Genomic DNA, 25,307 nt, shown 5'->3' with positions numbered 1-25,307 from the left:
TCCAGCTGTGAAAAACATATGTACGGATGGCAGTAATTGGGAATTTAATAATTTTTTGATGTTTCTTGTGGTGTTTGGGAAATCCACTGAGAATGAGACATATTTTTCTTCAATGTTTCCCTATTCTGTGCTGAAGCTGTCTTCACTTCAATAAAAGTACACGGGGGTTTATTCTCTCTCTCTCTCTCCCTCTCTCACAGAAGGCAGGCTAACTTTGAAGGCATTTCCTTTTTAAAGGGGATGTGTATTGTTTCTTTATTTTCTCCTTTTGTTTTTATTGCTATAGTGTTCTGTACAATTTTTTCCAGGTCATTTTAGAAATAAAATATCCATAGGGAAGGAAACACCAGTCTGAGCTTCAAACATGAGCGTTGTCTCCCTGGGAGAGTAGCTCCTGCCGTTCTAGAGGAAGCTTGCAGTTTTCACTCCATGCTATTTGATTACTGGGTCATCAAAATGACACTAACTCTATTGGACTGACTCCCAAAAGCTTGAGAGTATCAGAAACATTGTGAACCATGCTGCTATCACATCACGGGAGCTCCTGCCACACCTCTGGGGGAGTCTACACCCTGCAGTGGAAAGTTTTGGAAGGAGTGAGTGAATTCTCTGACTTGCTTACACGAGACACATGGCACTGTGCCACCCAGGGATGCCATGTGTGGGTTTTGCGGTGGGACAAATCTACATTCTTCTGTTTATTCTCCCACCCTTGACTGCCCTCACCACCTACCACATGAGCAGTGTGCTAATGGCTAATCTTCATTGTTAGTTTACTGGACTTGGGTTCACCTAGGAGCACCTTGGGGTTCGTCCTTGAGAGTGTTTCTGCACAGACTTTAACTGAGATTAAATTGAGATGTGGACATGGGCAGTGCCTTCCCACAGGTTGAGGTCCTAGACTTAATAAAAGGAAACAGAAGGAGAATGCACAAATACTTGCATTCATCTCTCTGTATGTCTTGACTGTGGATGAAATGTGACCAGCAGCCTCATGGCCCCACAACCATGAATTACCACCATGACAGACTGTTTGCCCTCAAACAGTAAGCCCAAATAAACCAGCTCTCTGGTGTAGCAAGAATCTTAAAAGGTCTTTTTAATAAAAAACAAACCTGGAACTAGGTATTGGGGTGAACGCTGAAAGATCAGAGAAACAGAACAAGCCACAGCTAACCTCGCCTCACGAATTCCTCAGCTGATCTCGTTTCCTCAAACTGGAAGTCTCTGTGTCCTCATCTGAATGGATCTCAGCTGAACTGCTGCTCAAAAGTCTAAAAGCTTAACCAGGCTCTAGTTCCTCGTTCTCACGCCTTATATACTTTTCTGCTTCCTGCCATCACTTCCTGGGATTAAAGGCATGAGTCACCATGCCTGATGGTTTCCACTGTGGCTTTGAACTCAGATCCAGATGGATCTCTGCCTTTGAAATGCTAGGATTAAAGATGTGTGTGTGTGTGTGTTACCATTTTCTAGCCTCTATATCTAGTGGCTGTTCTGTTCTCTGACCCCAGATAAGTTTATTAGGGTGTACAATATATTAGGGAACACAATATCACCACATTTCCCCTTTTTTGTCTAAAATTTAAAAAAGCTTATAACTAATACAAGAAAAACTATATCCAATAAGTATATATAGTATATACATACAGTCAAGAATTACATTAACAATGGTTAGTCCATTAACATTTGACAGATTCAGACAAAAACTCCATTATATATATTAACAATGTCCAGTCCATTATCATTTGACAAATTCAGATAAAAATTTTCATTACTTATCCTATTTAAAACAAGAAGTTCCTTTTAAAAAGTAGATTCAATAATCTCCCTTTTTATCTTATCACTCTGGCCCCAAGAATTTGTGTTTTAACACATAATTTACAGATAGAGAAACTGAGGCTCAGAGGCACAGTGGGATACCCAAGCCCCACAGAGACTCAGAGTTATCTTTGGGCTGGGCCTGCTCTGCTGTCTTCTTGCACTCTCTCTACTGAGTTCAGATGAGCAGTATTCTAGACCCCACAGGAGGCCAGCCACAGGCACTACTTTCCTGCTTTCTCCTGTGCTTAGTGGTGGCATTTCTGCTGTGATCTGTGGAACTAACAGTCCCCGGAGTCTGGGACACTGGCCTGATCTAATTTTCTACTTTGATGGGTCATTGAAGAGGGCCTCAGTGTCCACTTTGAAACCTTCCACAGAATAGCGTAGCGCAGATGACTACTCAGAGGCTCAGCAGCTGGAAGATTGTCTCCTTTCTTAGGCATTGCCTTGATTGTCATGCAGTGGCATCTTTGTGCAAGGGTAAATTTGACTTCTCTACTTTGGAATTATCTGGCGGTAACAGAATTCTCAGACTCACAGGTACATGGATAATTAGGACTCTTGTTAATCATTCTGTGTCCTTCTCCCCTCCCCCACCCTCCAGCAACGAGATTCACACAGATTAATTACTGCCTGCTATAAATAAATGCAGAGAAAAGCAATCTGCATAGGAGAGGCAGAGGGTAACTGTCATTTAATATAGCACAGCTTTCCGCACACCTGTTCTCCCCTCGCCATCACCATGGAAACCACACTTTATAAGAGAAGCTATGCATAATTAGCATGGATGGAGGTCTATATCAATCAGAATAATTTGGAAGAATACTAAAAGCCCAAAGGAGCAGGCAAAACTACTTGTCTCAGTAGGAAGGGATCAGATCTCCACTGTGTGGTAAATGAGGAGGCAGTTACAGTAGGAAATCAGCAAAACCAGAGATTCTGGGTCAGCTGAAAAATGGGGAGGCAGCCTGCCTGCCAGGAGAGAGAAAACTTTGTCGTTGAGTTTGCTTTTCTTTGTAAGTGCTATTTAGAGCTGCACAGCGGAAACATGAGCCAAACAAACGGGTACATACATTGCAAAGTGACAGTGCTGTATTGGCAGGTCTTAGTTCTGAGTGTGGGGCGGTTGTCACACGGGGGACCTCTGCCTCATTGTTGGCAGTGGGGCTGGGGTGAGAAGCAATGTAGGGGGGTCTGGTTGCTGAGTGTGGGGTTTCCCGAAGAAACAGTGGACAGCTTTCTGTTGTGGTACACAATTTTAGGAGTGTTGGAATCACTGAATTGCTTTTGAGTGTGGGAAGCGACCTTCGATTATTTTCATGCCCTAGATTTTGGAGGAGGAATGGGTGTCATGGGGGAAGAAACAAGTCTGAGGATTCAAAGCCAGCTGGGTTCAGTATGGTTTCTCCATCAGTACTGTTTGCTGGACCAGGAACTCATAGGTCCTTTCTTGGAGTAGGGAAGACACTAGGTATTCGGCAGGCACTGGCCGTTCAGTCTTTAATGATTTCTGTTGTTGTGTAGACATGCATCTTTAGTGCAGAGGGATCAGCCTTCTGCAGGCCAGAGAGACTGGGAATGAGATGCAGAGTCAGAAAAACACACAGACTTCTTTCCTGAGGAATGAAAGCTGCTTCTTTATGTTATTATTATTTTGTCCTTGTTCTGCTCTGTTCTTTTGTTCTGTTCTTTTACCTGATGTTTCCTTTCCTCTGCTTTCCTGATGTCCTCCTCCTCCATCCTTCCTGATGTCTTCCTCCTCCATCCTTCCTGATGTCTTCCTCCTCCATCCTTCCTGATGTCTTCCTCCTCCATCCTTCCTGATGTCCTCCTCCTCCATCCTTCCTGATGTCTTCCTCCTCCTCCATCCTTCCTGATGTCCTCCTCCTCCATCCTTCCTGATGTCTTCCTCCTCCTCCATCCTTCCTGATGTCTTCCTCCTCCATCCTTCCTGATGTCTTCCTTCTCCATCCTTCCTGATGTCTTCCTCCTCCATCCTTCCTGATGTCCTCCTCCTCCTCCATCCTTCCTGATGTCCTCCTCCTCCATCCTTCCTGATGTCTTCCTCCTCCATCCTTCCTGATGTCTTCCTCCTCCTCCATCCTTCCTGATGTCTTCTCCTCCATCCTTCCTGATGTCTTCTCCTCCATCCTTCCTGATGTCTTCTCCTCCATCCTTCCTGATGTCTTCCTTCTCCATCCTTCCTGATGTCTTCCTTCTCCATCCTTCCTGATGTCTTCCTCCTCCATCCTTCCTGATGTCTTCCTCCTCCTCCATCCTTCCTGATGTCTTCCTTCTACATCCTTCCTGATGTCTTCCTCCTCCATCCTTCCTGATGTCTTCCTCCTCCATCCTTCCTGATGTCCTCCTCCTCCATCCTTCCTGATGTCTTCTCCTCCATCCTTCCTGATGTCCTCCTCCTCCATCCTTCCTGATGTCTTCTCCTCCATCCTTCCTGATGTCCTCCTCCTCCATCCTTCCTGATGTCTTCCTCCTCCATCCTTCCTGATGTCTTCCTTCTCCTCCATCCTTCCTGATGTCTTCCTTCTCCATCCTTCCTGATGTCTTCCTTCTCCATCCTTCCTGATGTCTTCCTCCTCCATCCTTCCTGATGTCTTCCTCCTCCATCCTTCCTGATGTCTTCCTTCTACATCCTTCCTGATGTCTTCCTCCTCCTCCATCCTTCCTGATGTCCTCCTCCTCCATCCTTCCTGATGTCCTCCTCCTCCATCCTTCCTGATGTCTTCCTCTTCCTCCATCCTTCCTGATGTCCTCCTCCTCCATCCTTCCTGATGTCTTCCTCCTCCATCCTTCCTGATGTCTTCCTCCTCCATCCTTCCTGATGTCTTCCTTCTCCATCCTTCCTGATGTCTTCCTCCTCCATCCTTCCTGATGTCCTCCTCCTCCATCCTTCCTGATGTCCTCCTCCTCCATCCTTCCTGATGTCCTCCTCCTCCATCCTTCCTGATGTCTTCCTCCTCCATCCTTCCTGATGTCCTCCTCCTCCATCCTTCCTGATGTCTTCCTCCTCCATCCTTCCTGATGTCCTCCTCCTCCATCCTTCCTGATGTCTTCCTCCTCCTCCATCCTTCCTGATGTCTTCCTCCTCCTCCATCCTTCCTGATGTCTTCCTCCTCCATCCTTCCTGATGTCTTCCTCCTCCATCCTTCCTGATGTCTTCCTCCTCCATCCTTCCTGATGTCTTCCTCCTCCATCCTTCCTGATGTCTTCCTCCTCCATCCTTCCTGATGTCTTCCTCCTCCATCCTTCCTGATGTCCTCCTCCTCCATCCTTCCTGATGTCTTCCTCCTCCATCCTTCCTGATGTCTTCTCCTCCATCCTTCCTGATGTCTTCCTCCTCCATCCTTCCTGATGTCTTCCTCCTCCTCCATCCTTCCTGATGTCTTCCTCCTCCATCCTTCCTGATGTCTTCCTCCTCCATCCTTCCTGATGTCCTCCTCCTCCATCCTTCCTGATGTCTTCCTCCTCCTCCATCCTTCCTGATGTCTTCCTCCTCCATCCTTCCTGATGTCTTCCTCCTCCATCCTTCCTGATGTCTTCCTCCTCCATCCTTCCTGATGTCCTTCTCCTCCATCCTTCCTGATGTCTTCCTCCTCCATCCTTCCTGATGTCTTCCTCCTCCATCCTTCCTGATGTCTTCCTCCTCCATCCTTCCTGATGTCTTCTCCTCCATCCTTCCTGATGTCTTCCTCCTCCATCCTTCCTGATGTCTTCCTTCTACATTTTTCCTTCTACATCCTTCCTGGTGATTTCCTTCTCTCATGTCTTTTATTTTTTTCCCTTACAGCTTATATACCCCAGCAGAATCTTTCAAATAATATAAAAGTTATACTGTGGCTACGTTCTATTTTTTAAATGAATGATTCCAATGAAGACGCTTAAAAAACAACATATTTTTCATATCTCTTACATGATTAAACACTTTATGTATTACAGGTGAAAAACAAGTTGTCCCAAGAATCCATATGCATTCAAACTCAAGCAAGTAAGAAAGCAATGTATTTTTCTCAGCCAGTTCTTTTGCTGGAAGATTGCATTTTGCCATTACAAAGAAAGGACCAATCATTTTATTATTTGTCTCAAAAGGTAATCTCATAAAAAATCTTAAAAGAATCACAAATATAAACTTTTTTATATGAAAAACAACCAGTTAGCTCTACTTTAAATCCTCAGGGTGCACACCCACTCATCAACAGTTTTTTTTTTTTTATATCAGGAAGCTGAGGGCAGAAATGGGCATAAAGAATTAATCATCACCTTCTATTATCAACCCGTCCTAGCACTAAAGGTCTGTCAGTCAGCAGTAGCCAGTCTGCCACTGTTCCTGTTCCTTGACCTCAACAAGTCTCTTGTTCAACTATTAAAAATGTGTCTTTATATAGCTGGGCAGTGGTGGCACACGCCTTTAATCCCAGCACTCGGGAGGCAGAGCCAGGTGGATCTCTGTGAGTTCAAGGCCAGCCTGGGCTACCAAGTGAGTTCCAGGAAAAGGCGCAAAGCTACACAGAGAAACCCTGTCTCGAAAAACCAAAAAAAAAAAAAAAAAAAAAAAAAAAAAAGTCTTTATAAACTTTCAATTGTTCTCCAAGATTTTCTACCTCATAGTCATTAACAGAAACACCTTAACCTAAACTTATTAACAATTCACATGTCTAAATTCTTTCTAAGGGTGGTGGCTGAATCATTAATCTGCTCCAGCAGCAATGCCTGGAAAAAGTCAATCACTATTATTGTAAGTACTAGTAACATTGCCCAGTGAGGGGCTAGAAACCCCCTGAGAGTTTTCATACAACCCATAGATTATGAAGGATATGGAGGCTGCAATGACAACAATCAGAGCTATGTTCAATAACAGCATGAAGTCCTCAGGACGCATAGTCCTCAGGGGTTTGCCTTTCCAAGACTCATTCAGGTATGGCTTTGGCAACTGCCCAGCTGTGTTTCATGAGTCCCAATGCTGCCTATTGGTCACCTCGCATTGCCCCAACACCAGTCACATGATTAAATCCCCTTGATCCAGCAAGCATCCATTTTTAGTAATTGGATAATATTAAGCTCAGGACACACAAAATTTCCCATAAACTATAAATTTTCCAATAGGCACCAGGGATTATTGTTCACATTAATGAACATTTATTTTTTGAACATGCATGCGTCACCAGCTTGGTGTGTGTTGGATCTATTGCAGCTGCTGGGTGTAGTCATGGCTGGGACACCATACTCTGTTCTTATAGAACCTATTGTCTATTGGGGGAATAAGAGATTCTAGCCCAAGAACAAATGAATAACATTTTAGTGCAGAGATGGAAGTAGGTAGCCCTTGGCCTGGGCTAGGACTTTGAAATGCATCCTAATTGCCGAAATGTGCAGCTATCAGAGGTTTTAAGTAGAGAAGTGATGTGGTTGGAGTCGCTGCTCTAGGGGATTCTGGCTGCCCATCAGTTTGGAGCCAGTGTAGGCCAATGAACCTTTCTCCTGCCCTCATGACAAAATGAGACTTTGTAGCTCAGGTCCAGGGTCACCTTTCTTAGTTGCCGTTCTGTGCTTCATCTCTTTGTGGTATGGCTAGCAATCAAAATAATAAAAAGGAGACTAACAGCAATGCAGAGGGAATAACAGTAAATATTTATAAATCAGCCCTTACCAATGTACCTGGTGTTATGCAAATTGCTGTGTGATGTTTAACTCATTAACTCTTCAAAACATAGAAACTATCATTAAGTTGATTTTGCAGATGAGAAAACTAAGGGGGAGAAATTAAGTTTTTTTTTCAAGGTCAAATACCTAATTGAATGATGGTGCTAGGAGTTGAAACCAAAACCTGTTTATGCCATTAACCTCTGTGCTAATTTGATAAATCACTAGTGTCAGTATGTTAACAGAGAAGGTTTAATTCCTACAGTTCCCACATTAAGAGAAGCAAGAGACAGAAAATACCATTGCACTATGTCTCTTATATGCAGAAAAATAAGCAAAACCCAACAATCTCCTTGGGTCTGCACACATTTTACATCTCAGATTCTCACTGGAATTCGAATTCTTTTGATAACATGGTGAAATAGATCTGCTCTCCATCTTTGGCATGAAGAGATGTCAATTCAGAGAAGTTGGATAACCAGGTGAGACCACTGACTCCTGGTGCTTTATGGGAATATAAGATGACTTTCAGACCACCAGGCAGAGATCCTGGGGTCACTACAGGCCCTCCCTTGGTCACTGGTAGCAGCTTTCATGGAGAGATAGGGTCTCATGTATTCTAGGTTGGCCTTGAACTTGCAATGCAGTCAAGGATGGCCTTGAACTTCCTATCTCCCTGTTTCTATCTCTTGAGTACTAGGATTACAGGTGTGCCTCCATGCCCAGTTTATGTGGTACCAGGAATGGAGATTGGGGCTTTCTGCATGTTAGGTAAGCACTCGACCAGGTTATAGCCCCAGCCCATGACAGCCTCTTTTTTTTTTTTTTTTTTTTTTTGGTTTTTCGAGACAGGGTTTCTCTGTGTAGCTTTGCGCCTTTCCTGGAACTCACTTGGTAGTCCAGGCTGGCCTCGAACTCACAGAGATCCGCCTGGCTCTGCCTCCCGAGTGCTGGGATTAAAGGCGTGCGCCACCACCGCCCGGCTACCATGACAGCCTCTTAAAAGGCTCTTCGGAGAAACCAGAGGCTTGCATGTTGTGGCACCTGGGGTATATTTTCCAGCACTTTCAAGTGGCTGTGTTGTGATGCCATGCTTTGTCTTAACAGGCACATTATCCTACTTGGGGTGCCTGACAGGATCCCACTTAGACTGCTTCTTTGCTGGTTGGTTTGCTGCTTGCTGGCCTGTCACACTGTCCTTGTGCTCTGAACCCCTTGCTCCAGCTCTTCCTTCTCAGTGGTGGTGCCGATCACCCGCATCCTTTCTATCCAAGGTCTGCCTTTGCCAAGCTTACCAGGTGTTAGAATGACATCCTTCAGAGTTCCTGCCAAGAACCAATCAAGATTTCTTCTTTGCCAAGGATGGGTGGTGTCCCCCGACCCCCAAACTTGAGTCCTGCTTCTCAGGCTCTTTTGCCACCTCCAGGATCATCTCTCTGAGCAGTTTCCTCCATGGCTCATTGTTCTCCTCATTCAGAAGTTAAGTTGCTGGCACCTTCTTCCTTATTAATTCAGTTTCCAAGGGTCTGCTGTCTAGGGATGGTGGAAAGTTGGAGATTTCCAGGAATCTGATGTCTCTGAGTGTAGTGAGCAAGGAGGGCAAGGGATAAGCCCTATAGATCTCAGTGTGTTTGTAAAGGTCAGATTGACTCCTTGGCCCTGTTCTAATTCTTGGGGACAATGAGTGTTTGTGTTTTTGTTTGAGTACAACCTGTCACACTGTTCTGGTTAGTTTTGTTTTTGTTTTTTTTTTTTTTCCCGAGACAGGGTTTCTCTGTGTAGCCCTGGTTGTCCTGGATCTCACTCTGTAGACCAGGCTGGCCTCGAACTCACAGAGCTCCACCTGGCTCTGCTTCCCAAGTGCTGGGATTAAAGGCATGTGCCACTGCTGCCCAGCCTCTGGTTAGCTTTTATTGTCAACTTGACACAATCTAGCGTTATCTCCAGCTGAAGAACTGCTTTGATCAGATTAGTCTGTGGTCACATCTACAGGGATTGTCTTGATTGCTAACTGATGTAAGAGAGCCCAGCCCACTCTGGGCAGCACCATCCCTAGGCAGGTGGTGCTGAGATGTATAAAAAAGCCAGCTGAACATAAGCCAGTGAGCAAGCCGGTAAACAGCATTCCTCCATGGCAGTGGTTGTCAACCTTCCTGATGCTGCGACCCTTTAATACAGTTCTTCATGTTGTGGTGACCCCAACAATAAAATTATTTTTGTTGCTACTTCATAACTATAATTTTGCTACTGTTATGAATCATAATGTAGACACATGTGTTTTCCAATGGTCTTAGGTGACCCATATAAAAGAGTCATTTGACCCCCATAGGGGTTGTGACCCACAGGTTGAGAACCACTGTTCCATGATTTCTGATTCATTTCCTGCTTGGGTTCCTGTCCTGACTTCCCTTAACAATGAACTGGGATCTGGAAGTATAAGCTGTAATAAACCTTTTCCTCTGCCAAGATGCATTTGGTCATGGTGTTTATCACAGTAATAGAAAATCAAACTAGAAGAAACACTGAACCTATGGAGAAGGCACTGAGGACTCTTCACCCAGTGCATGACTGGGCAGGGCTCTATCCAGGGTTTCCCCAGACAAACACCTTCATGGGTAATAAGACACAATTTGTCTGTATCAATTAGCCTTCTCTACATAAGACACCCCCCCCCCAGCAATATTAGTTTTAAATAACAACCATTTATTTAGCTCATGGTTTGGGGGGATGGATATTCTGACTTAGGTTGTATTTGGCTGGATTGGCTCTGGGGTTGGCTGGTGGGTCAGCTGGGCACATGATGGTTTTGTATGGCCTCACTCACATGCTTGACTATTGTCGAGCCATTGGCTGTGGCCATAACAGTTACTGAGCAGGGTGATCTCATCTTCTACCAGGTGGGGTTGGCTTGTTTGCAGGGTAGCCGGAATCTAAGCACAGCAAGGGAGGTGGCCTCGGCAAGCAAATGCTTGATTCTCTGCCGTATGATTGTTACTTCTGCCTTATTTTCTGAGCCAATGTGAATGATGATAACAAAGACATGTGTGAACTAATTGGTACACCAACATTGCAGTTCGAAGTTGCAAAGGACAATTGTCCCCATAGGCTGTGAACACCTCATTCTATCAAGAAGACTAGTAAAGGCTGTGGGGAAAGCACCTGCCGAAAATACACAAGACCCTGAGTTCAGTGTCTAGCATCCCTTAAAACTGAGTGTATGTGATAGTAAATATTGATTGTCAAATTGACGGGATCTAGAATCCTTTAGGAGACACCAATAGGCACCTGTGAAGGATTATTTAAATTAGATTAGTCTCTGGGCATGCCTGCAAGAGATTGTCTGGATTAGGTCAATAGAGGTAGGAAGACCTACCCTCGAAGAGGGAGGCACCATTCTGTGGGCTGGGATCTTGGACTGCACAGGGAGGAGGAAGATAGCTGAGGACAAGCATTCATTGTTATCTTCTTACTGGCTGTGGACACCCTATGACCAGCTGCTTCAGGCTCTTGCCCCTTTGGCTCCCCCATGAGCATGGTCTGTACCATCAAACTGTGAACCAAAATAGGCTCTTCCTTCCTTAGGTATTTTGTCACAGCACAAGAAAAAGCAACTAAGACATTGTGGTGTTACCTTCCTGTGATCCCAGCAATCAGGAGGTGGAGGCAGAATCAGGAGTTCAAAGTCATTCTCGTCTATATGGTGAGTTTGAGGGCAACTGGAATGTCATGAATTTCTGTTTAAAAACACATCAGGCAAGTAGAAGAACTTTAGGTACCCAGCCTGGCTAATGGGCATGACTCTAACATAATTCCTAAGATTTAAACATTGACATCTAATTTTGAGTACTTTGGGTATTATATAGAAATTCAGGCCAGAAATAAATGCTCAGCTCTTCTCCCCACTCTTGGTCAGTGTTATTCTTCTAAAACATTCTCTTCTTCTAACACTGCCTATGTGCAGAAGCTGGTTTCAGCCTTCCCATCATAACCGTACCCCACGAATGCTTTCCTTTTACAGTAAGTATGTGAATGTGATGGTGAGGGTTGAGAATGTAGCTCAGTGGTAGAGAAAGTTTGCCTAGAATGTGAAAGGTCCTGGGTTCAGTCTCCAGCAATGAAAAAGTAAGTGATGATTTGATCCAGGGTGAAGGGGGGGGGCGAATTGTCTTTTCCCAAATGGTTAGTTATATTGATAACATGCTGAGGCCCATAAACTTATTGTTTAGGCATAATTTCTTTTAAAATGTTCATTCCAGCTTTGAAATTGGAATGGTTATTTTTTTTATGGATACCATAAGAAATGGTAATTTTTTAATAGCATGAAGACATAGTTTGAACCTAAACATTCTTCTGTTCCAGAATCTTCCTAATGGTTATTTTGGTTAAAGTGAGCACAAAAGGTTGATTTTATGTTTATTCCTTTGGTTTTTATATGGATTATATATTTGTACTGTTGTATGGAATATGGTTACTTATATATATGTACATGAATAAAATATGTTTAATAAGCATGCATAAAATATATGAACTTAAAAACGGTTCCCTGGTGGAGCATTATCGTCTTGGTTGAAATATCTAAGTGACTTTCAGAAGAAGTCATTAGTTCCACTTCAGTGTATTGTGTGTCTGCAGAGGAGGTCACACTACACACAGCTATGATTCTTAATTTTTTGTTATTGTTTTATAAGTCCCCGGAGAATTCTGGTAACTTTCGTGAATAGGATAGAACAAATTAAAAAGAAAACAAAGCTGTTGAGCTTGTTCCTAGAGGAGTAGACAAATATTTCAGTTCTATTGTGTCATAAGTTATTGTCTCCCCATATCACATACACACTATGTATATGCTATATAACGTCCACACTCATTCAAAGGGGACTGATCTTGTTTGTTTTCTGTTGCTGTGATGAAATATTCTGACCCAAAGCAACTTGAGGAGTAAAAGGTTTATTTAATTTACACTTCCAGGACACAAGCCATCATTGAGGAATATCAAGGCAGGAACCTGAAGCAGCAACCATGGAGGAATGCTGCTGGCTTAGTTACCTTCCTTGTACATCCCAGATCCACCTGCCCAGGGAATAGTGCTGCCCACAACGGCTTGGACTCTCCTACATAAACTACCAAACAGACAATCCTCCAAAGACATGTCCACAGACCTACTTAGAAAAGACAATTACTCAGTTGAGACTATGTTTAGGTGATTCTAGGCTGGGTCAAGCTGGCAATTAAACCCGACTAGGATGGGGACCTTGACATTTTCAACAGATTGTAAAACTGATCCTAATCATCTGTCTTTTGGGGTGTCTATGCCTTTAGTAACTCCTCTAATAAAGATATGAGGTCCCTTTCTCTACCTCTGTACATGCGTTGGCCCCTGACCTGCTTTGCCAATAGAATTTGAGAAAATGGTGATTGCTATCTCCGAGTCTTAGCCTTATAAGATTTACTTTCCCATCTCCCTTAAGATTCCATCTTCTGCTTGTATGCTTATCCCCAAGCCAGAGTGATGGAGGATGTGGACTGGCACTAAGATGCTATATGAATGCCTCAGATGAGCTACCAAAGATGAGCAGATTCTCTTGCTGCTGCTGCTGCTGCTGCTTAGCTGAGAGGAAACTCAGCCAAGTCAAAAAAGCATGGCTCAGGTCTGCAGAACCACTCATTTAACTTACAAACTCATAGGTAGCAGCAAAAAAAAAAAAAAATCATCTTAAACCAGTAAGTTTTAGGATGGTTTGCCCTATAATAGATACAGAAAATATCCCAGAAAGTGAGTTCTGTAAGTAACAAGTCAATGTTTGATTCTGAAGTTATCATGAGCATCTACAACACAAAAGCTATTTGTTGTGAAATGTTCATTAAATGCTTGAGTGTGATATATGTACCTTGCTTGGCTTCCTGAGATACGAGGAATTGTCCACTGCCTATGCTAGCTTGGCATTGCACCACCATCTGGTAGAATGTGGTAGAAAGTGTGGTAAACAGAGCTAAGAGCTTGAGTCTCCATGTCTTTCTTAGACTTACGTTGTCAGGGATGCCCATAATTTCACTCCTCTTCTCTCTCAGAAGGATTCATTCATTCTTACTCATTGCCATGTGATGAGCTGCTTCCCTGGAGACCTTCCCACTCTGATTTTAGGCTTAGTCATATAATTTATTCTAGTTAATCAGATGTGGGCAGAAGGGATATATACCACAGCCAATCAGAAGCCCTGAAAGTGCCTTCTCATTTTCCCAATTCTCACTCCCTGTCTGTCACAAGGATTACAGGAACAGCCTGTAAAAAGGGCCAGAAACCTCCACCTGAGTCCCAGGAGACAAGTGGCCGAGCAGGATCCTAGGAGCTGACTCCCTGCCATGTGAGAAAAGAAAATGGTGGTGGCAAGATTTGGTGACTGGGTGTCTTCCTCCCTTTGAGGAGCAAAAACATATCAATCTTGTTTGAAGCATTGATTTGTGTTTTCTGTTACTTGGGACCAAATGGAATTATAAAAAATTCCTTGACAGTTTCATATTTGTAGATAATGAATTTTAGTTCATTTTCACTCTCTCATGCCCACTCCTCCCAGTGAAACCCTTCTACTTCCCAATAACCTTTCTCCTACTTCAAAATTTCTTGTGTGTGTGTGTGTGTGTGTGTGTGTGTGTGTGTGTGTGTGTGTGTGTGTATCTGTGTATCCCACTGAGTTTAATTACAGTTACTTGCATGAGCATGAGTGTGGGATTATTTACTGGAGCATGGGCAATTGATTGGTGTCTACACCACGGAAGAAAATTCTTTACTTCTCCTCCCCAGCAATCATTAGCTACCAATAGTCCTTCTGGGAGGGGTGGGGCCTCAGGAGTCTCTTCTCCATCTGAGATGAAATGTAGTGCATTATTTCCTGCCTTCAAGATGCTAAAGTCTGCCAAGGAAGCCAATGAGGAACCTGTTTTAGGATGGGGGAGAGGATCAGGAAAGAGATGTTTGTAGAAATGATTTTCCAGTAGATGGGCAAAAGAGGAAAAGGGAGCAGTGAGCCAAGGAGTGGAGGTCAGTCATCGCACCACAGGCAGAGGAACAGGACTCGCACTGTCTACGGGTGAGTGAGATGGGAAGACGGTTGAAGAGTGTGGTAGCAGCCAGTTTGTGGAGTGCCTCGGAGGCCATGGCAAGTAATTTGGTCTTTCTTTTGAGAGCATTGAGAAATCATTAAACATAATTGAATATAATCCAACCTGTGGTTTGAAAAGATAACTGGAACAGCTGTGTGGAAAACAAATTGGAGTCCATGTGACTTGGGGTAGGGATTACTTGTGAAGTACATATGGATTCATGTATTTTTTAATATTTTATATTTGAGTCTCTACTCCATCTGGAATCTTGTTCACAGTAAGGGTTAAGGCTTATCTTGGAGCAGATATGGATAGCTTTTTGACCCAGCACCATTGATGGAAAACGTTTGTTTGCTGTTCTTCCATCACATACTTGCCATAAACTCATTTCTAGAGTATTTACTGTTGTATGTTTCAGATGATTGTAATGCACTGGCCTGTCCTTCTCTCCCTGCACTGGCCTGTCTCCATATACTGTAGTTTTTCTTGGTATCCATTGTGGAAGTCTCTCATTTCCAAGATTCTCTTGTCTATTCTCTTTAATCTCTTGTCTTTTAACATAAGTTTTAGAGTCAGTGTGTCAATTTCCATACACACACATGCACGCACACACACACACACACATACACACATGCATGTGCACACACATTGACACCTAATGAGGTGTATTGTTTTAAGGCAGCACCCTCTATTGAGGCTTTGATAATGAGTATCATGTTGGAGGAAACTGGAATTTGTCTCAGCTTCTTCTCCCGTTGCTGCTATAAAATACCCTGACAAAAGCAACTTAAGGGAGAAAGGGTTTCTTTGGTTTGCTGGTTACAGCCATCATTGCAGGGAAGTCGAGCTGGCAGAGGCTTGGAGCAGCTGGTCACATGACACCTGCAGCCAGGACCTGAGCAATGAATTAGTGCGTATATGCTTAGCTCACTGTCTCTGCTGTTAAGCAGCTCAGAATCCCCTGCCTAGGGAATAGTGCCGCTCACTGTGGGCCCTTCTGATCTTAATTAACATAATCAAGATAATCCACCTCCTAACATGCTCACAGGCCAACCTAATGCTGACAGTCTCTCACCGAGACTTTCTTTCCAGATGATTCCAGATGGTTTCAAGTGGACAATTAACAATGACCATCACAGGATTGCTAAACTTCCAATACTTACCAGTTTATAGAGACTATCCTTGACTTCTTTCAGTCATGATTTGTACTTTCCTGTTAAAAATCTCACATTTATGTTTTTAGATTTACTCCTGGATATTTAATATTTTGGGTGCTGTTGCAAATAGTCTTTTAAAAAAATTTGTTTGTTAATTATTGCTGCCATTAATAAATGCAGTTACTTCTGAGCACTGATCTTGAGTAATCTTGTTACATTTACTGGTTGATTCTAAAGTCTGTAGATTATTTAGATTTTTTTGTGCATATAATCATCTCATTTTTGGACAATGGAAATATTTTCTTTCTAGTTTGTTAGGTTTGTGTTTATTTTTCTTGCTGAGATGCTTGAAATCTATGGAACAGTGACAAGGAAAAATGGATTTAATCTTGTATCAGGCTCAGAGAAAAAGATGTCTTTTCAGACTTTTATTTGGTGAGTGGGACATCAGTTCTTACATTAATCAGGGCCTCTGATTATTAGTGTTAGGAAAATCTCTCATGTTTTTGTTGTACTTGAAACTGCTGGTCTATAACCTTGACCCATTTTTTTTTTTTTTTTTTTTGTTTTGAGATAGGATCTTGTATCCAAGGTTGGCCTTGAGTTTGCTGTGCAGCTGAGATTACATTGAGTTTCTGATCCTCTCACTTCAACCTCACAAGTGCTGGGATGACAGGCATGCTCCACTGTGCTCTGTTTTATGTGGTATTGTGGTTGAAACCAGGGCTTCATGCATGCTGGGCATGCACTCTACAAACTGAGCTACATACCAGCTCACCTATTTTTTTTTTAAATTGACAGATAATATTTTTAAAGATGAAATGTAAGTAATACTTAGATAGTATGAATTATTTTCCTTATTTCTCATACATAGCAATATTTTTCATTTGCCCTTTAATTTTGTGCATGGCATTTTAAAACACTGCCTAATGGAAAAAGTAAAACATACATAAATTAGAACAGTGCAACAAATCTCATAAATCTATCACCCAATTACATCCATTATCTGTATTTTTATTTATGGGATATTCTGACTTATCAAAGTTTTACATGTCTATAGGGCCCAATACTTAATCCTTCTTCAACTTTGTATTTTGATACAGAATTTTAATTCTAATGCTGCTTATACATATTAATATTTTTCTCTGTTGTGTTTTGACATGTAACATCTCACTTGAGATGACTTTCCCTATTGTAACATAGTGCTATATATGTACTCTTCTGAAAGATTTTCCATCTAAGATGGAAATGAACGTGTTTTCTCTGGGTGGTGAGCATGTTCTATATTCATTTGATCAATCAGTTGTAGTTCTTTTACATCTGCGTCATCTCTATTTTTATTAACTTTTGGCTGGTATGCTTTATCACTTTTGATAGCACAGAAGCATCCAGACTACAAAGGGTGTGGTTTGCATACAGCTCTTTATTGCGCAGCTTAGTTTTACTTATTTTATTCAAGACTGAAACAAAATACTCAAAAGTCCATTATAACAAATGTGTACTGACCTGCTGTTGGGATTATTATTATTATTATTGTTATTATTATTAATTTTTGGAGATGAAATCTCATGCATCCCTAATTAGACTTAAAACCTGCTCAACAAGAGGCAACTCATGTCTGGTACAGGAAACCTAGTCAACTACCCAGAGCTAGTGAAGTCATGGATCTTGGAGGAGAACCTACAACCACCACTTTACTAAACCGGCATAGTCCCTAACTGCATTCCAAATAATTGTCCTTCTATCCACAGATAAGTGTAGTCTTTACCCCTCACCCAAGAAACTTCTCTTTTCAACAGACAGAGACAACTACAGAAAATAATAACCAATCAAAATGAAGAGTTGTTGGGCCCAGTCTCCATGGATAAGTAAATATACAAAGAACTCCCACGCCTAAGACTCAGGGGACATTGCGGAAGAGGGGCAGAAAGATAGCAAGAGCCAGAGGAGGGAGTTTGCCTTGAGACTGTGTCTCCTAGGAGTGCCAGAGGCCACACCCACAAAGTCCCAGCAGCATGACTTCCTAAACTCAAGCTGAACAAGGGCAACAACAATAGACAAGCTAATGTGGATCAGGGAAAGACTGGGAGGCCTCAGCCTTACACAAAGAATTACAGGCAACTAAGGAAAGCTGAGAGTGGGAGAAATGGTTTTCCCCAAGGAAGAGCACACCAACTGGCTATCCAGTACCAAATGGTCAGCCCTGAAAACACACGAGTAACATTACACAGACTGAGCAGGTTGTATTTATGTATTTAAGAATATATATATATATATATATATATATATATATATATATATATATATATATATGCATGTAACAACAATTAATGAAAGAAGAGGCCATGAATTGAGGGTTACTAGAAAATGTGTCACTATATTACTGCAATTTTATAAAAACAACTTCAAGCTGTGGCTGTAGCTCAGTTGGGACACATAAAGGACCCAGGGTTTGATCCCCAGCACCACATATGCTGGGTATGAAGGCACATTAGCCAGAGGAGCAGCTTGTGCCAAGGCCCTGTGGCTGCGTCACAAATAACAAAGAAAGGGCTTCCTTTATGCCATCCTCAAGGGGAGGTTTCTTTTTCTCATGGGCTCCTGAGATCTTGGGGGAGGTACTTCTTGTGTTACATTTATAGCTAAAACCAACCAACCAACCAACCAACCAACCAACCAAACCACCAACCCACCAACCAACCAACCAACCAAAAACAAAACAAAACCAAAAGACCCCAAAAAACTCAAACCAAAACTCAGACAAAAAACAGGTATGTGTCTACTTGGCTTGTATGATATAGATTTTCCAGTGGCTGTCAAACTTCAGAGTGTATCAGAGACATCTCAGAAGTTTATGAAGACACAGACAGTGGGGTCCACCCTGTAGCTAAGGGACACTTGTCATCATTGTTCTGACAGCTGCACCATGAAAGCCTCTGGGATAGCCCACTTGGTGTGAACAAACCTTGGATTTCTTGCCTCCAGAGATCACAGTCCTGTATCTCTGGCTTTCCAGTGGCTATGTCTGCTGGCATGAAGCATACTTATGCTCCACAGTTTGTGATAGATGGCACTTCAGAAGTAATGCACCAAGCTATGGTTTGTGAGAGGGCTGGGGAGCCAGACAAAGGCCATGACAGGCCCCTGCTGGGACCAGGCCTTAGTGTTGGTTTATTGGCGCTGGCTGGAGCTGAGCAAGCAATTCTCAGGAAGACCACAACTCAGGGGCAACCAATCAGCAGGGGCACCACAGCCTTCTTCTAGCTCAGCAGGCACCCACAGCCTTCTGTTAGCTAGAGATAGCTCTCCCTACCCTGCTGCTAGAAAGTTCCTAACCACTAGAGCCCCGCACCAATCAGCCCCCAGGCTAATCTTTCCTCCAGCAACCAGCCCCCAGACTAATCTCTCTGCCTGGAACTCCCCCTTACTCTGTTTAAAAGGAGCCTTTGAGCTTCTTTGGGGGTCACCATTTGCCACCCCAACATGTTGAAAATTTTAATAAATGTTCTTGTTGATTGCATATGTGACTGGTGATCTTTTATGGGACTTCTTTCAGACCCTAATAGTTTGCAAGAATGTCTTTTGGGCAGGTTCAATGACTGTACTTTGAAGTGTAGTTCCCTCTGTTTTCTGCATAAGAGAGCTCTCTCATATCCTTGAAGGTTGTATCCCGAGAGTCCAGTGGTGCTATACTGCTCTCTGTCATGAGATGGTCACTTTAGCTGTCCCATGGAAGTACTTGTTGCCTGGGGGCTTCTTACACCAGCTCTTTTCTTAATCACTGGTAGAGGAAAGCACCCATAGTTGACTGAGCATCTAGGATGTGCTGTGCACTGATGGTTTCTCCTTTAACCCAATTACCATTCATTCCCTGTGTCTTCCCAGCATTATCCTAAATCTCACTTGTCCCTTTTAGGGGAGGACTGACCAGATTAAGACCCCTTCTTTTATGCTGGTAAAAACACTTTGTTAATTTTACCTGGTTGCTTTCCACCAACTCTTAGAAGCCAAATACAATTTGAAAATGAGAGATTTGGCCACAGTGACCTTTGGAAATTCCTACCCAGCACACATGCCTTGAAATCCCCCAATCACTGTTGTCTGTGCCATTGGTGCATTTCAGGCCATAGTGACAACCACTTCACCTTAGAAATTGCAGTGGCTTAAACAATACCTGAGAACTGGAGGGATGACTCAGCAGAGATAAGAGCAGTTGGTATATAAACAGTGTCCATGTAAAGAATTGGATATGTTCATATTTGTGCTTGCAATCCCAGCACTGTTGGGGGCAGGAGGGCTGATGGATCTAGCTGGCCATCATTCTAGCTCCAGGTTCAGTGAGAGGTCCTATCTCAAAGGAAAAAGGTGGAGAGTGATAAAGCAGGACATCTTATGCCCTTCTATGGTCTCTACATGTGAAAACACACACACACACACACACACACACACACACACACACACACACACACACGTTTATATATAGCATGCACACCACCACCACCACCACCACCACTAATATCAACAAATACAACCACCCTGTATCAAATTTATTCTTTATTATCTACCAACTAGCACTTCCAATAAAACACATGATTAACGTCCAGTTACACTATGACCCAGCTCTTGTTTCCATGCCTATGTGTCCATACACTCAAGTCACACTCCTAAGTAAGAAAGAATAGGGTGAGGGAAAGACTAGCAATGGGCAATTTCATTTTCATTTCTTCTGACACTGACCACCTGTTGCCTGCCTTGCGCTTTTCTTCAAGGTGCTGACAGTATGTTGAGAAAACATTGAGCTGGGGTCAATTTGGAGAGGTGAGAAATGTGCACGTGATCTGAGTCCAGATAATTGACTGTGTGAGACGACAGTGTGAGCTTTGTGGTGAAATGAAATGATTTGAAGCATTCAGCACAGTCTCACACACTAGGCTGAGGGCAGAGCCTGAGCTGGGAGGAAATGGGAAGGAAGGCTTGCTTTCATTTTGGTGTCAGTGGCTGCTGACCCCAGCTGCACATCAAGAACAGCAGGAAGCACACAGGTTGACATGAAGCCAAGGCCACAGCAGGAGAGGTTTTTGGAGGCTTTGAGAGCCAGGTTCTCATTCTACTCCTATGTAATTTATTGACAAGGACAGAACCCAAATCATAAAGTTAACATGAATGAGTGGAGGGAAGTTCCCATTACTCACAAAGCTTTGGTGCTGCTTTAGAAATATGACAGTGAGCAAAGCATGGTGTCTATAATCTCACTGCTCAGAAGGCTGAGTGAGGCAGGAGGATTGCCATTAGTTTGAAGCCGACCATGGCTACTTAGTGAGTTCCAGGCCAGCCTGGCCTAAAGTGTGAGATCCTGTTTCAAAATTGTCTTAGGGTTTCTATTGATGTGAAGAGACACCATGACCACAGCAACTCTTATAAAGGAAAATATTTAATTGAGGTGGCTCGCTTACAGTTCAGAGGTTCAGTCCATTATCATCGCAGTGGGGAGCATGGTGGTATGCAGGCAGAGATGGTGCTGGAGAAGTAGCTGAGAGTCCTATATCTTGCAGGTAACAGGAAGTCAACTGAGACACTGAATGGTATACCAAGCATAGGAAACCTCAAAGCCCATCCCCACAGTGACATAGCTCTTCCAACAAAGTGATACCCACTCTAACAAAGCCACATCTCCTAATAGTGTCACCCTCTTTGAGCTTATGGGGGCCAATTACATTCAAACTAACATAAAAATGAATAAGAAATAGGAGTGAATTTTCAGAAATGGAATTTCAGTGTTTTGCTTTAGGATAACTTTTAGTTTGCATGTGGCTGGTCTGAGATGGTAGCTACTCCAGCTCTTTGTACAGGACTGACTTCTCCAACAGCAACCCCTGTGATGTTGATGGCCCTTCGTTTCCTTCCCTTGAGATTCAACATTACAGACAAAGATTACCAACCCCCTGCAGACACAGGTCTTAACACCCGCCACCTTATCTGAATAGCTGTGGGGTTGTATCCCTAGGCAGGATCTTCCTTTTCTTACATAAGCTTCATCTGAGTGTGCAGACTTTTGCCTTGGTTGTTTCTTGCTGTATCCAGCATCCTAGTCTAGACTAGACACACTCATGCACACACACATGCACACACACGTACACACGTGTGCACACACACACGCACGCACGCACACACATGCACGCACACACGCACATGCACGCACGCGTGCACACACACACACACTCATGCACACACACGTACACACACGTGTGCGTGCGCACACACACACACACACATGCACGCATGCACGCACACACACACATACATGCACGCACATCCCAGGGAAGAAATAGGGAGAAAGCACTAGTTTTGTAGACCTTTGGGACTCTCTCTCTTCCCACTTCCTCTCTCTCTCTCAAAAAAAAAAAGGTCTTGATAAGTTTATATTCCTATTTGAAGTGCAGAGTCTGTGCATAGTCCTTTAAGAAGCTAGACTGCAGCATACTTATGCTCAGACCATATGGACTCTGGAGTGGGTGTTTATGGAGCCAAAATAAACTCCTTGGAATTGTAGCCATGAGCAGTGAGGCTGGAGCTGTTTCTCGTCACCTTAGGAAACTTGAGTTTATTTTGAGCAATTCAGAGTGGGTTTCTTTCCCATTATAAAACCAGTGCAGGCTTATGATAGAAAATTGTGAAAATGTATAAATGGCAAAGTTTGGTCAAACTTTGAAGAGTATAAGTAGAAAGTGATTGATGGCTTCAGGTCCAGCACAGAGAGGATGGAGGGAGGGAGGGAGGGAGAGGAGAAGACAGAGAACATGCAAGTGATCAAGCACTGTAGGGTTTCTGGGTTTCTTGAGATGGGGACTGTGGTGGGGACCTCCACCTTGGCTGTGAGACAGTTGGAAAAAGGAAAGAGACAAGCCCTCCAGCCTGGCATTGGATATCTGTGTTGTCACTCAACTTCTCCAACTTCATGTCACAATGACCAAGTTTCTCTGGTGCCCCAAAGAAGCTTTTCCAGGGAGAAAAAGCAGGTAGTTTCTGCAGAGATCACTCGTTTCCCCAACATCAGCATCTTCCAGAGTGTGTGGGAGTCATGGGAGTCCTAATGAGTCCTAAGAACAAGAGGGCTCCATACTTCTGTCCACTGTGGGTGGAGAGTTCCTACTCCATAGAAACTTGGTGCTAGGGGAAGACATGGCAATACATGGGAGGGACCCTGTGCTTCCAGCCTCACAATTTAGTACACACACACTGTCATGTGTGACTGAGGTCACAGGACCTGTGACCTCACCTCGTTGTATGCACCAGGTCCTCATTATTTCAGACTCATCCAGAGTCACCATCCAACTTCTTAATTGTCCTCTAATCATGTTGTCCCTGAACAAGATGCTCTGGGGTTTGAAGGAAGCAGTACAGAGTTGAGGTGGGTGTTGGAGGCTGACCCAACTACTTTTTCCTGCTGTGATGAGGAGTGGTTAGATATATCATGCTCTGACCACAGGCTCCAGTCCAGTACCCAGAAACTTACTGAGAGACCCATGATCTTGTCCCTGGGACTCTCTCCTCAACACCACTCAGACAGCCAGTTTCCGAATCTGTCTCCACTTGTCCTCTCACAAACCTGAATTAGGAAGCTTCCAGAACTTCCACAGACTTTAGTCAGGGCTCATGGTGATGCTCTGTTCTAGGCTTGTTCATATTCTAAGATAGCTGAGTAAAAGGAACAGTCGCCAATCTGGCTTTCCAGAAAGTGGTTAGGAGGGGTTCATTTTGAGTGGCTTGTTTGTAGAAAGACTCTGGATGTGAGATGTTTGGATCTGTGGGGTGAATATTGCACACCCGTGAACTCACATGTGTACACACACACACACACACACACACACACACACACACACACACACACACACACACACACCCCTTCAGAAGCTCAGCCTGGAAGTTCTTCCTTCATAGTAACATCCAGTGCCTACCACAGTTCATCAGCTTCCATTTTCCTTACTGGCTTTAATTTCAAAGATCTGTTTCCTCATCCACCCAAAACATGAACAAACTTCAAAGTTCTACCATCTATCATTTCTCTCCGTCTAGTCCTGGGGAAGTGATTAGAAACCTCTCTGTCCACTCTTGTGTTGTGAAGCATTTTTGTGGAAGATGACTCCTGGGTGTTTGCAGTGTCTCTGGTCACCAGAGTGAGGATGACCATGGCTGGCACTGAGGCCTTGGCTTCAGCGTATAAATATTCTGTCCTATAAATATCCTAGCCCGACAGTCTGTTCTGAGACTGTGTGTCTCCACAGCCGAGAGGCAGTTATTGTTCTGTAGGCATGAAGACTTCCTTTGTCCCTTGTTTGTCTCCCTGGGGAAATGTGAGACAGTACTGTGAAATTGCTGTGTTTTTTTTTTTTTTTTTCCACAACGAAAGTAAGGCAGGGCTCTTTCATCTGTTATTCTACTGTGGCTTCATGCGCTGGCTAGTTTTTTTTTTCTCTCTTTCTCTTTTTTTTTTTTTTTTTTTGTCAATGTGACACAAGTTAACGTTATTGGGGACGAGGAAATACGATTGTGAAAATGTTCCCATATGATTACCTGTAGGCAAGTCTTGATTAATGATTGTGTGGGAGGACCCAGCTCTCTGTGGGTGGTGCCACCCTGGGTAGGTGGTCCTGGGCTATGTAAGAAAGCAGGCTGAATAAGCAATGGGGAGCAGGCCGGTTAGCAGTGTTCCTCCAGGATTCCTGCATCAGCTCCTGCCTCCAGGTTCCTGCCTTGAGTTCTTTCCCTGGTGGTGGGCTGTGACCTGTAAGCCAAATAAACCCTCTGCTCCTCAGGTAAAGGGTCATGATGTTTTCACAGCAATTGCAACCCTAACTGCGACACTTCCCTTTGGTTTTTTGTCTTTTTTCTTTTAAATTTGTTCAAAGTCAGAAACTTCGGTGAGACTTAGTGGGTTTGATTTAGACACTGACATAGGAAAAGAAACAAGACCAAAACACAAGCCACATGTGAACTGAGTCCCAGGGTTGCTTAGGTAGGAGGGAACTTCCCTGTAATGGTGCAGTTGTTTAGAGAAACGGAACCAACATGTCTGTACTTTATGTCTGTGCCTTTATCTAATCTCTGTTTGAGAGGGAATTCTCTGTGGGAATTGTCTCACGTGGTCAATGGAAGCTGAGAATTCTGTACTATAGTATTTATAAACTGAGGTATCAGAGGGACCAACGATGGCTCTGTCCAGGTCCGGCAGCCCCAGGATGGAGGAGGCCAATGGTGGAGCTCTGTCTGAGGCCGCAGGCTTGAACATCTGAGCTTCTGAAGCTCAGGGAAGGACAAGAGCGATGACCCAGCTCCAGGATTCGCTGGGATTCTCCTTTACCTCACTGGTCTATGATGCTCACTTACAATGAATGACGGTGGATATTACCCACCCAGGGATTCAAATGTCCCATTCTCAGAGACACTCTAGCAAACATCCCAAGAAACTGTGTCTTATCAGATAGCTCAGTGACCCCTGACCCCCAAGACTGACTGTTGTAATGCCTGACTTAGGGAGTGAGGTTCGTTCACTCAGGGCAGATAGCACAAGGGTTG

The 25,307-nt window shown here is 43.6% G+C and overlaps 1 long non-coding RNA gene across 1 annotated transcript in view; it reads left to right on the top strand.

Annotated features, from left to right (window-relative positions):
* Positions 1-11,062: 11,062 nt before the first annotated feature.
* Positions 11,063-25,307, top strand: part of LOC128100461 (uncharacterized) — a 39,925-nt gene continuing 25,680 nt past the window's right edge. Inside the window, exon 1 of the long non-coding RNA XR_008214804.1 lies at positions 11,063-11,182. This is a non-coding gene — a long non-coding RNA (uncharacterized LOC128100461). The remainder of the gene's footprint in view (positions 11,183-25,307) is intronic.

This window comes from Peromyscus californicus, unplaced genomic scaffold (genome assembly GCF_007827085.1).
Source record: "Peromyscus californicus insignis strain IS unplaced genomic scaffold, ASM782708v3 Scaffold_11__1_contigs__length_118956290, whole genome shotgun sequence".
Taxonomy (NCBI): domain Eukaryota; kingdom Metazoa; phylum Chordata; class Mammalia; order Rodentia; family Cricetidae; genus Peromyscus; species Peromyscus californicus.
Note: the sequence above shows the minus strand (reverse complement) of the source record. Positions and strands in the feature narration are given on the sequence as shown.